Source organism: Artemia franciscana, chromosome 13 (genome assembly GCF_032884065.1).
Source record: "Artemia franciscana chromosome 13, ASM3288406v1, whole genome shotgun sequence".
In the NCBI taxonomy this organism is placed as follows: domain Eukaryota; kingdom Metazoa; phylum Arthropoda; class Branchiopoda; order Anostraca; family Artemiidae; genus Artemia; species Artemia franciscana.
In genome coordinates this window covers 41,996,710-42,009,158 of record NC_088875.1, presented here as the reverse complement: position 1 = coordinate 42,009,158, position 12,449 = coordinate 41,996,710, and the positions used below count along the sequence as shown (strand labels likewise).

General features: G+C 35.0%; 1 protein-coding gene across 1 annotated transcript in view; it reads left to right on the top strand.

Moving 5' to 3' along the window:
* Positions 1 to 12,449, top strand: part of LOC136034954 (DBH-like monooxygenase protein 2) — a 66,218-nt gene that overhangs the window by 6,568 nt on the left and 47,201 nt on the right. The gene's annotated exons all lie outside the window — the stretch shown is intronic.

The following is a 12,449-nucleotide window of genomic DNA, read 5'->3' as shown; positions in this document are numbered from 1 at the left end:
AATATTCTAGTTAGGCTTTTTTCGCAATCACTGACTGAATCTCTGATCTTGACTAAGCAGAGGACGATAAAGGAAAGTCTTTTCAGAATTTCTTTTTAGGAGTTAAAGTTAATATTCTAGTTAGGCGTTTTCAGAATCTCTGACTGAATCTCTGAGATCGACTAAGCAGAGGACGATAAAGGAAAGTCCCTTCAAAATTTCTTTTTAGGACTTCAAGTTAATATTCTAGCTAGGCGTTTTCAGAATCACTGACTGAATCTCTGATCTCGACTAAGCAGAAGACGATAAAGGAAAGTCCCTTCAGAATCTCTTTTTGGGAGTTAAAGATAATATTCTAGTTAGGCGTTTTCTGAATCTCTGACTGAATCTCTTATCTCGACTAAGCAGAGGACGATAAAGGAAAGTCCCTTCAGAATCTCTTTTTATGAGTTCAAGTTAATATTCTAGCTAGGCTTTTTCAGAATCACTGACTGAATCTCTGATCTTGACTAAGCAGAGGACGATAAAGGAAAGTCTTTTCAGAATTTCTTTTTAGGAGTTAAAGTTAATATTCTAGTTAGGCGTTTTTCAGAATCACTGACTGAATCTCTGATCTCGACTAAGCAGAAGACGATAAAGGAAAGTCCCTTCAGAATCTCTTTTTGGGTTTTAAAGTTAATATTCTAGTTAGGCGTTTTCTGAATCTCTGACTGAATCTCTTATCTCGACTAAGCAGAGGACGATAAAGGAAAGTCTTTTCAGAATAACTTTTTAGGAGTTAAAATTAATATTCTAGTTAGACGTTTTTAGAATCTCTTACTGAATCTCTGATCTTGACTAAGCAGAAGACGATAAAGGAAAGTCCCTTCAGAATCTCTTTTTAGGAGTTAAAGTTAATATTCTAGTTATGCGTTTTCAGAATCACTGACTGAATCTCTGATCTCGACTAAGCAGAAGACGATAATGGAAAGTCCCTTCAGAATCTCTTTTTAGGAGTTAAAGTTAATATTCTAGTTAGATGTTTTCGGAATCTGATTGAATCTCTGATCTCGACTAAGCAGAGGACGACAAAGGAAAGTCCCTTCAGAATTTCTTTTTAGGAGTTAAAGTTAATATTATATTTAGGCGTTTTCAGAATCTCTGACTGAATCTCTGAGATCGACTAAGAAGAGGACGATAAAGGAAAGTCCCTTCAGAATCTCTTTTTAGGAGTTAAAGTTAATATTCTAGTTAGGCGTTTTCAGAATCACTGACTGAATCTCTGATCTCGACTAAGCAGAAGACGATAAAGGAAAGTCCCTTCAGAATCTCTTTTTGGGTTTTAAAGTTAATATTCTAGTTAGGCGTTTTCTGAATCTCTGACTGAATCTCTTATCTCGACTAAGCAGAGGACGATAAAGGAAAGTCTTTTCAGAATATCTTTTTAGGAGTTAAAATTAATATTCCAGTTAGACGTTTTTAGAATCTCTTACTGAATCTCTGATCTCGACTAAGCAGAAGACGATAATGGAAAGTCCCTTCAGAATCTCTTTTTAGGAGTTAAAGTTAATATTCTAGTTAGATGTTTTCGGAATCTGATTGAATCTCTGATCTCGACTAAGCAGAGGACGACAAAGGAAAGTCCCTTCAGAATCTCTTTTTAGGAGTAATAGCTAATGTTCTAGTTAGGCATTTTCAGAATCTCTGTAAGAATCTCATGCATTGTAATTTAAAGTCTTTGTGGTGGGGGGTGAGGAGTGGGAAAATGAAATATCTTGTTATCAAGCAGAATGCTTGACAGACTGGCAGAATTTCACTAAACCTGGCAAAAAAACTATATTTGTGGCTTTGTATGTCACTGCTTGTTCTGACTTCTACAAGGAAAATGCTGTATTTTGATCATCTGCATTCATCAGGAATGTTTATTGCATCTCAACTAAATTTCATATGCATTAGCAACTAGGATACTAATCGTTAGGGGGTATAAAGCAGTGGCATCAGTCTTCGAAAATGCAGCGGGCTGGGGGGTGGGGGGGGGGGGGGGTAAATACATTTTCTAAATCTTTTGGCACAATTTTGTGTTTTTTTTTCATCTAAAATAATATAAACAGGCATTTTCAATAAAAATACAAAAATCTTATTTTCAAAATCAGGGGGGTAGGGGTCAAAATATATGGTAAAAAAATACCCCCTGCCACCCATCTCAATTTTATGGGCATGAGTCCAATTCAGTAGCCCTCACCTCACATGGCCCTTACTCCTAATAGAAGCCATGTGAGGTTTTAGATTTTGTTTCATTATTTGGTTACGGGGTTATCTCAGATCCGTAATGTAAATGTTTCACAGACCGTCCATAAACGCAGGAAGTCATCCTGGCCATCAAGTAAGTAATTAAAGCAGCAACTTTATAGATACAAAGATCCGTAGAAAGCAGCCCCCCGTGTAACTTTGTTTTATCGCTGCTTCATTCGTAACATTTCTGGAATTATGACGAACAGAAAATTGAATCTAAAAAATCGTTTCCCATATAAGCCATGGCTACGTCGGTAGCTTTGTAGCCACGGTTGCCACCTATAGCAGGAAAGTGCTATTTTAGCATTATTGTAGTCAATTTTTTGACTCTAGCACCGAAAATAGCTGTGTACCAAGCAAATTTAGGCATTTGCAGCACTTTAGAAACTGACCATGGTGGCAACCCTGTTTATAAAAGTAACCTATGTGTCATAGTTGCTGCAACACCTCATTACTATTATATCAAACAGTTCGTGGTAACGAACTGTAGTAAGGAGCGACCCGGCTCAATAGTAACCAAAACTCTAAAAAAGCAATTTTGATGCCAATAGTTACATTAAAAGAATCGCATTTTAATTATGATTTTAAGTATATAAATTTCATCAAGATTAGTCTTACCCGTCAAAAGTTACGAGCCTGAGAAAATTTGCCTCATTTTAGAAAATAGGGAAAAAAACCCTAAAAGTCATACGACCTTAACGAAAATCCCACCATTAGGTTCAGCGTATCAGAAAACCTTAGTGTAGAAGTTTCAAGACCCTATCTACAAAAATGTGGAATTTCGCATTTTTTGCCAGAAGACAAATCACGGATGCGTGTTTATTTGTCTTTTTGTTTGTTTTTTTCCCCAGGGGTGATCGTATCGACTTAGTGGTCCTAGAATGTCGCGAAGGGGCTCATTCTAACGAAAATCAAAAGTTCTAGTGCCCTTTTTAAGTGACCAAAAAAATTGGAGGGCACCTAGGCCCCCTCCCACGCTCATTTTTTCCCCAAAGTCACCGGATCAAAATTCTGAGATATCCATTTTATTTACCATAGTCGAAAAACGTAATAATTATGTCTTTGGGGATGACTTACTCCCCTGCAGTCCCCGTGGGAGGGGCTGCAAGTTACAAACTTTGACCTGTGTTTACATATAGTAATAGTTACTGGGAAGTGCACAGACGTTTTCAGGGGGATTTTTTTGGTTTGGGAGGAGAGCTGAGGGGGATTACATGGGAGGACCTTTCCATGGAGGAGCTTCTCATGGGGTAAGAGACTTTCAATGGAGGGGGCACAGGATTTTCTAGCATTATTTAAAAAAACAATGAAAAAAATAAATATGAAAAGTTTTTTCTACTAAAAGTGAGGAGAAGCATTAAAACTTAAAACGAACAGAAATTGTTACGCATATGAGGGGTTTACCTCCTCGTAATACCTCACTCTTTACGCTAAATTATTTTTAGTAATTTCAACTATTTATTTTACGGCCTTTGTGATTCAGGGGTCATTCTTAAGGAATTGGGACAAAATTTAAGCTTTAGTGTAAATAGCTAGGTATCGACGAGGGACGAGCCCCCTCATATACGAAATAAAAACATACGAATATAGAAGTTCGCTACGTAAGCTATTGCGTAAGTTACGTATATTTTTTACTTATGAAAACGTTAGTAGAAAATTAAAAGTTATAGTTGCCTTTTTAAGTAATAAAAAAATTAGAGGGCAACTAGACCTCCTCTCTCGCTCCTTTTTTCTCAAAATCTTCCAAAGAAAACTATGAAAAAGCCATTTAGCCCAAACAAATTAATATGCAAATTTCGTTTTAATTATTTATGCGCGGAGAGCCAAGATAAAAAAATTCATTAATTTAAAAACGTCCAGAAATTAAACAAAAAAAAAGTTTTTTAAACTGTTTTTTACTGTTTTAAAATGTAGAGTTAAGAAAAAGAGTCAAACTTTAGCGTAAAAAGCGGGGCGTTGAGGAAAAAAAGCCCCATTCATATACGAAGTAATTTCTGTTCGTTTAAGTTTTAATGTCGCTCCTTACTTTCATTTAAAAGAGCTTGTTTTTTTTTTGTTTAATTATCTAAGATTATAAGCTCAGTAAAATCTGTCTGATCTATCAATATCTGTGGCAGGAGAGATCTTTGAGTCCATGGTGTTCTAATCCAATACTCACTATCCAAAACCAACCGGGGGCGAGAATTGGAGGGGGGCTCAGAAGATTTGTTTGGCCCCTAGGTTTTATTCTCCACCAATTAGGTTTAAAAAATATTTACTTTTAATACTTTCATTGAAAAAAAATAAAAAGAAAAAATTGCGAAACCACTAGAATTTGAAAAAACCTTTTTTACAACTTTACTAAAAACGATTGGACCCCCCCTCTTTACTGTAATTTAAAAAAGCTCTCAACCCACCAATTTTTGAAAAAAAAATTTACTTCATGTCTTGATCAAAAAAAAAAAAAAATAATAATTCCCCGCCCTTATGCATTCCTGTAAATCGACGCCCGCCTGAAGCCAGCCTAAATTGTAGAAGGGAAAACCTAAAAGAGAAAATAGTTTTATTGCTAACTTTTGCCTTTTACCGTTTTATGCCATCGTCTTTAAAACAATTGAAAAACCCCTTATGTCTACTTTACTTTAATTGAAAAAATAAAAACAAAATTGTCATCTCCCTAGATTTTGAAAAATACCGTTTTTTTAATCTTTGTTGAGAACAACTGAAATTTTTTTTTTGCCCTCCCCACATTATTGTGAATCGGTGCCACCTAAAGCCAGCCTAGATTATGCATAAACAGAAGGAGAGAGAAAAAAGGATCATTCCTACCAAATCCTTTTCCCATCCTCATCTGTTCTATGTATATTGTGTTGGTTATTGGCTATTTTTATTGATGCCAGACAATCATGCACACCTACTTTCAAGTGAATGTCTGAACTAGTATCAACCAGTTCGTGGTAGCGAACTGTAGTAAGGAGCGACCCGGCCCAATAGTAACCGAAACTCTAAAAAAAGAGATTTTAACACCAATGGTTACATAAAAAGAATTGCATATTTATGCTGATTTTAAATATACAAGTTTCATCAAGTTTAGAAAAATAGGGGAAAATACACTCTAAAAGTAATTGAATCATAACGAAAATCACACCACCAAATTCAGCGTATCAGAGAACACTACTATAGAAGTTTCAGGCTCCTATCTACAAAATGTAGAATTTTGTAATTTTTGCCAGAAGACAGATCACGGATGCACGTTTATTTGTTTTTGTTTTTTGTTGTTTTTTTTATCTCCAGGGGTGATCGTATCGACCCAGTAGTCCTACAATGTCGCGAGAGGGCTCATTCTAACGGAAAATAAAAGTCCTAGTGCCCTTTTTAAGTGACCAAGGCACCTAGGCCGCCTCCCACGATTATTTTTTCCCCAAAGTCACCGGATCAAAATTCTGTGATTGCTATTTTGTTCAGCATAGTCTTAATAACTGTCTTTCGGGACGACTTAATCCCCCACACTCCCCAGGGGAGGAGCTGGAAGTTACAAACTTTGACCATTGTTTACATATAGTAAGGGTTAATGGGAAGTGTACAGACGTTTTCAGGGGGGCTTTTTCGTGTCGAGGGGAGGTGGTCCGGGGAAGGAGTTACGTGGGAGGATCTTTCCATGGGGGAATTTATCATGAGGGATGAGAATTTCTATGAAGGGGCTGCAGGATTTTCTAGCATTATTTAAGAAAAGCAATTGGGAAAAAAAATTCAGCTGGAAGTAAGGGCCAGCATTAAAACCTAAAACGAACAGAAATTTTTACATAAGCAAGGGGGTCCATATCCTCGACAACACCTCACTCTTTATGCTAAAGTGTTTTTAGTAATTTCAACTATTTATTCTACGACTTTTGTGATTCAGGGATCATTCTCAAAGAATTGGGACAAAATTCAAGCTTTAGTGTAAAGAAAGAGGTATTGACGAGGGGGCGAACCCCCCCCCCATATATGTAATAAAAATATACAAATATAGAAGTTCGTTACGTAAGTTAATTCGTAAGCTACGTATGTTTACTAATACTAATAAAAACGTTCGTAAAAAAAAATAAGAAGTTCTAGTTGCCTTTTTAAGTAGCCAAAAATTGGAGGGCAACTAGGCCTCCTCCCCACTCCCTTTATTACATCAAAATCGTCCGATCAAAACTATAAGAAAGCCATTTAGCCGAAAAAAAATGCAAATTTTGTTTTAATTACTCACGTTTGGTGAGCCAAAATCAAAACGAAATCACGATTTCGTTTTGAGCAGTGCTCAAATGGACAAATATGAGATTTTAGAGGGACCAGGAACCCGAGGCCGTCTCCCTCTGTACGTCCCAGGGTTGGGGTGTGGTAAATTTTCTTTTTTTAAACTCTGCTGTTATTTATCCCTCACCTTCTCTCTCTTTCATTATCTCAAAAACTGCTTCACAAATTACGAATAAACCTAAACTCATACCCTAAATACTCATACTCATACTCATACCTACGGATACTCATACCCTAAACCATGCTGCAAAAATATCAAAGAATATTATCTCTCACGTTCTGAAAAATCATCTTTCATCCCTCTACCAACAACCTAAATTATTAATTTTCCAATTACTTTTGATTGATCATTTCTTAATTAATCATCTTTTAATCACTATCACCCATCATGAGGTTTGAAGACTTACAAAAAACCTACACTAGCACGCACACATCACATCACGTTGTCTCTATAAAAAAGGTAGATTAATCTCTCACGGAAATTATTTTCCGTGAATTTGACAAACAACACTGGAGTGTAGTTTTGTCAAATAACTGTTGATATTTATATAGCCCCATAAGTATATAATTTCAATATATATATATATATATATATATATATATATATATATATATATATATATATATATATATATATATATATATATATATATATATAATCTATATATAAATATATAAACAAATATAAATGTATATATAAATATATAAAATATATGAATATATTATATATAAATATATATTTGGTTCAAATTGTGTGCTCTTTTTATTCAAAACCAAGAAGACAAAAAATATATAACGACTAAAAGCGTTTTTGACGACAACCATAATGCCTCATCAGAAAAAATACAACTAAAATCTCTTCCAAACATATTTTGTGATCTCTCAAAGAAACTTCGTGTTTTGTAAATGGGGACAAAAACTATCCTTACAGTTTTCAGGCAAACCTAAATGCTTTTTCCTGTTGTCCGGCTGCTAGCTAAAAATGTTAGCAAAAAGTTTTTTTGTTTTTAAGAAGTTGGAAACAGAATTGCAAGCTCACAAAAATTGTTAGCTATCCATCCGCAAAAACTTAATAATTGGCTCGGATGGTCAAAAATACGAGCTTAGAAATAAGATATGGACTTCATAGTCAATTTCATGGACTATTTCTGGGCCTATGAGGACCTCAAGAGAAAAAAAAAATGTGACTCCATCAGTCAAGTCATAATTACTGATAAATCTTTCGTCTCGATTTGGACGGACAAAGTTTTGTCTCCAATTTGCCCAAAAGTTGGGTCAAGAAATATAAGCAGTTTTTAATCCTCTGTTGACGACATAAGCATACAATCTAGCTATCTTTCTTTATTCATCACCTTTTTCAGTCATTGCGCTTTAAATCCTCCAACGATTATTCGATTTTTTAGAGAAATTCTCTTACAATATTAATTAACAGTCTTCGTTTGAACGACAGAAACGTTATTGTTGGGAGAATTGTTGAAAAAATAGTTCAAAAAAATTCTCCAACAGTTTTTTTGGACGGAGTTTAAATGCCTAAATTGGATTGGATAGTTTTCAATAAGATCATATAATCATATTCCTTTTTAGAGATAATTCACGTTTTTTCTACAGATAATTGACTTTTATGATGCTCGTTATTTTTGATCGGTAATTCTAAACTCAAGGAATTTTAAATGATTGAGATCATAATGACATGCAGATTTTGTTTTAACATTTATTTTGTTTTCATAATTTCTTATTTCAGAGATTCAGTTACTAATGACCTGACTCGTTCTTTACCTACAATCCGTTACCACGAAAAGGTTGATAGCTTTAGTTGGCATTGCGTTTGAGGATATCCATCGGCTAACTTTTTTGAATGCTTAGAGCAAGTCTCTAATCTTAATCATTCAAACGAATGGATTAATCTGGTTAATAAGGGTGGTCTTTAATCCAACATAAACTTAGAAGCGTCCAATATTTATTTTATTTTACATAGCAGTATTTTCAATAAATGGATAAAGAAAAATTAAAAAAAAACCTAGAGGGGTAGAGTATAATAAGAAAATAATTTCAAGATTTGATAAAAAAAAAAGATTACCGAGGGTAAAATCAGAAACCAACGTAAAAGAATCTAATAGTAAAATAGACAGAAGATGTTTAGGTAAAAAGAAATTAGAACAAAGGACACAATTGTTTCTTTTATTGATTAAATAAAAAAATAAGTTTCTAAACTGCAAGTAAGGAGCGAAACTAAAACTTCAAACGAACAGAAATTATTCCGTATACGAAAGGGGTTGTCCCCTCCTCAACGCCCCACTATTTACGCTAAAGCTTGACTCTTTCTCACAACTCTACTTTTTAAAACAATAAAAAAACTTTAGCGTAAAGATCGAGGCGTTGAAGAGGGGACAACCCTTTTCATATACGGAATAATTTCTGTTCGTTTGAAGTTTTAGTGTCGCTCCTTACTTGCAGTTTAAAAAATTTGTTTTTTCACATAATTTCTGAACGTTTTTGAAAACATTTCATAGCCAATTTTCCCCAAGACGAAAATTTGAGAGCCTCTTAGCCTCCTCCCCCTTTACCCCAAACCTTTTATAAAAATTTCAACTCAATACCAAAGCTAAAGCGATCAGTCATTTGTGTCCGTTAGTACCTCCCTTTGCCCCTCCCTCAGTCACCCAAAAAAACTATTCCTGGAAGTTTCAATCTAATCAAACAGCTGTACTGCAAAACAAGCCAGACTTATCAGAAATCCCTATAAAATTTGACATGATGGAGAAATACTCGCTTTAGGGTCCAGGTGCCAGTTCCATAATTTCACGTGAATGTTCTCAGGGTAGCCAAGATTACCAGCTATTAGTTTTAACAAACGCTTTCCAAAAAAGAAGTTTTTTTCAAGAAGGTAAAGAGCCATACTAATTCCTAAAATAAACTGGACTAAAATCAAAGGATAAGTCTAACTTAAAGCGAACAGAAGTTACTATGAATGAATAAATGAAACTAAAAACGAACAGAATATAAAATGAATAATCAAATCGAACTTAAAACTAACAGATTTTTTATACAAGCCAGCGAGCTAAGGCTAAAACAGATTAGCTTATATGATGATTACGCTACATGCCCATAAGGAGATGCGGTGGATCCATTTTTTTCGTTTGTAGAACGTTTCTCCACTCCCTCTTCCAACACAAAAAATCTGAGCCGATAAAACGGCTTTTATGCGTTTATACCCCTCTCCCCGAAGATTCCCATGGATCCCGAGACTCAAATTTGTGTGTGACTATAATAATATTACGACAAAAATAAGCGAAAAGAAAACTCATTTTCACTTGTTAATACTGACTGAGTAGCTAAGCCAATCAGTCTGGCATAGATCTTCATTTTAAAAATAAGTGCAGTACTAAATACGCAAAAATAATAAATACGCTAAATAAATAACTAAATTATTTAAACAAATAACAAATAAATAAATAAATACGCTAAAATCAGAACTATAGTACTACAAGTGGCAACTCTGTTTATAGCGACTAAAACATATAAGGATAGTGACTGACGGAATCAAACAAAGAATTTATTTTTTTTTTTTAGTGTTGGCTTCTTTTCCATCCACAATAAATGCATGGGCGTCACTAGGTTAAAGGGTGAACAATGTCTCCTGGAAAACTTGTCATCTACCTAGAATGATCCTCAGAATCGAGTGTAATGTGAAGTTTGAGAGAAAACGCTATATTTGTCTCCCCTGGACTTACAGTTGCCCTCTTCCAGGAGAAATTCCTAGCTTTGCCCAATAATAGGAATTACCACATACTTAATAAACACACGAGTTTTCATCTTAAATTTAGAAATAAATTTGGAAGATTACCAACACAAAGCAAAATCAATCATATTATCATTCCATTTCAGATCCCTTTGGATCCCACATTAGGAGATATCTTCAGAAACGTCTCTTCAACTATCGATTAGAGTCTACTGGGATCCCCGCAAGTTAGAAGTCACTGAAAGTCTCCATAAGAACACAAAATCGCGCAACTTTCGACAATGGGGAGGATCATAAAATACTATCTCTGGAACCGATGTTTGAATTTATTCCGCAAGCAGATTTTAAAGTCGAATTGAAACCAATTGCTGAACTTTAAATTTTTGTTTCTTGAAAGTTCGAAAAAGCTGTTGAGAAAAGTGCACTAGAGATAATTATCATCATGGATTCTTTTTTTTATATATAGATAAACTTTTTTCTTGCTATACCTTGGTGTGGGGCAGATAATTTTTATTTTTATTTTCAGATTCTTGGTCAAATAAATTGCTCTTTGTCCTGTTCTAATTTTATTCTGCTTTTTTCTGAAACTTTTCATTCTAATTATAATTTGTTGCCCTTTTTTATAATCAGTATGTAAACCTGGAATGATAGTCGGAGGCGACATTCTAGCTTTGCCTTAGTAAAGGATCATGTGCCCTCAACGTACAATTTTTTGTCTTTGTCACGCCTATAGGCCACGCCATTAGAAAAAACTGATCTTGCAGAATCGCTGAAACATCAGGAAACTTTTACCCGCCGCTCTCTCAATTGACCCCAACTTTTAAAATTGAACCTCTTTTCCTCCAATTTCAAAACCACCTTAATAGTCTCTCGGTCCAGGGTGGTGAATTTGAGCCTTACGACAAACATTCCTATAATATCCGAATGATAATATTTCACTTTAGGTGATGTTTTCCCCACTCCCAGCATTAATTTTAGTACTTAAACCCCACCAAAGTTGCCTCAGAATGAAGTTTATTGAAAAAAAAATCTGTTATTAAAGGGTTTGATAAAAATCATTATCATTTCCCCGTTTTCCTCCTTATGGACGCCGAAAGTTCGAATTTTGAAAAGTTAGTTGAGTTAGAAGCAACAGCGAAAATGAATCATATTGATATAATTGCAGTTACTGAAGTCCAGTCACATATTCCAGATCTCCTGGATCCAGAATCCAAAATGACTGGTTTTCAAGAGCTTATAAAGCTACGCCCGGTTGACCACCCACTGAAGAAAAAAGGAGGGGGAGTAATGATTTTCACAAACGATTGCCTGTCTTCTACTCTTATCCATGTGCCAGGACTAGATGATTGCGATGCATATCTACTAAGCCCAAATGCCTGCCTCGGCCTTACACTTATTTAATCATTTTATTATTCCCCCGGACAGAATGCTTCTTCTCGTCGTAATTTTATGATATTCTACAAGCAAGTCTTGACTTTGTGACGACAAAGAATCCAAATACCGGTATATTTATATCAGGAGACGCAAAAGAACTAAGTCTCAATTATCTGTACAAAGATCTGAAGCTTAAGCAAATTGTGGGTTTCCCTATTAAAAAAGATGGAACCAGTTTGGATGTAATTTGCACCAACCTTAAAACCTTCAACAATACTCCAACTACCTTCCCCAGACCCGGTGCTAGCTATCATTTCATGCTTCAATTGAAACCACAATTGAACCTACAATTAAAAACTCGCTCTTTACGCTAAAGTTCAAATTTTGTTCCAATTCTTTAAGAATGACCTCTGAATCACAAAGGCCGTTTAATTAGAATAAACAAATTTTTGAAAGTACTAACAAACTTGTAGTGTAAAGAGCGTGATACTGAAGAGGGGGTGAACCCACTCGTATACGTAATAATTTCTGTTTGTTTTAAGTTTTAATTTTGCTCCTTACTTTTAGGAGCACCTCCTTTTTTTGAGGCAAAGTTTGACTCTTTGCCACAGTTCTACTTTTTAAAACAATTAAAAGCTTTAGCGTAAAGAGCGAGGGACTGCGGAGGGGACAACCCATTTCATATTAGGAGTAATTTCTGTTCGTTTTTAATGTCGCTCTTCAAATTCTTAGGAAGTGTTGTAATAGCCAAGTATATCTCAAATTATAAACTTGGGGGAGAGGCAGAGGGGAGGATTAAATTTGGTCTGTCGTACCAAACTTT